Raw genomic sequence first — 1220 nt, 5'->3', positions numbered from 1 at the left:
CTGAGTTCAGCGACAGCCAGGGCTTCATACTAAGACCCACTTTCAAACAAACAGCCAAACACCACCACACAAACACATACACACACAGGAACTGGCTCAACAATAACAAGACACACACCACACACATACACACTCTCTCACACACACGCACACACAAACACACACACACACTCACAGCACAGCAGAACTGGCTGCTTACTAAGCCTGTACAGCAAGAGCCCTTACCTGTTAAGCTGTCTCACAGGCCCCAGCACCAGAAGACTCTAGATTGGTCCCTTTGCCAGGGAGCTACTCATGCATAGAAAATAATAAAATAAATAATTCTAATATATACATATTAATTTCAAAATAACAAAAGAGGACTAGAAAGATGGCTTGGCAGTTGTTCTTGCAGAGGACACAGCTTCATTTCCAGCACTCGCACAGCAGCTTACAACCATCCACAACTCCAGTTCTGGGGGATCTGATGGCCTCTTCTGAGCTTTGCAGACAGCAAGCATACACATGGTGCACAGGTATACATACAGGCCCAACACTTATGCACATACACTTTATAAAACAACAAAAGGTTTGTGTCCTAGAAACAAAATAAACCCTTGCTGGCTTCCTCATTTCTCTTTTCAGTGAAACTCTAGAAGGATGTCTGCCCCCCCACCCCCCCACCCCCAGCCCTTTGCCAGAGCCCAGGCTGCCAAAGGCCAGACAGCTCCAGGTCCTTCTGAGGCTCCTGGACCTCAGCTCCTGGCTGCACTCTTAGCACCTGGCCAGCCACACGACTGAAGGCAGCTCCATCATGCCAGGCTCCTCCTGGGCCCTTGACCTCCACATTTCGTGTCTCTGAACTTTGGCTGGCTGCAGGTAAACCCTAGCCACTCTCTGATCTTTTTGGGATCTCCAACTTGACGCCTTCCAGTTTCAATTCCTGGATGCACCTTGCCCTCTCCTCTTTGGGTCTTCCTCACTAAGTAAAACTAGTTTCTTCTACTCTGTGACCCAAAAGACTTTTGTCCCTCTCGTGGGTAAAGCACTGGTTGTCCCTTCTCAGCCAGATACAGTGCCAGGCAGGGTGGTACAGGGCTGTAATATAGTACTCAAGAGCTTGAGGCAGGAGGACTGCTTAAAAGCCAGCTTTAGCTACATAGGGAACTCCCCCTGGGAGGGGGAGAGAGAGAGAAAGGGGAGAGAGAGAGAGAGAGAGAGAGAGAGAGAGAGAGAGAGAG

The sequence above is a fragment of the Mus caroli genome, chromosome 5 (assembly GCF_900094665.2).
Source record: "Mus caroli chromosome 5, CAROLI_EIJ_v1.1, whole genome shotgun sequence".
Lineage (NCBI taxonomy): Eukaryota > Metazoa > Chordata > Mammalia > Rodentia > Muridae > Mus > Mus caroli.
This window is presented reverse-complemented; position numbering follows the sequence as displayed.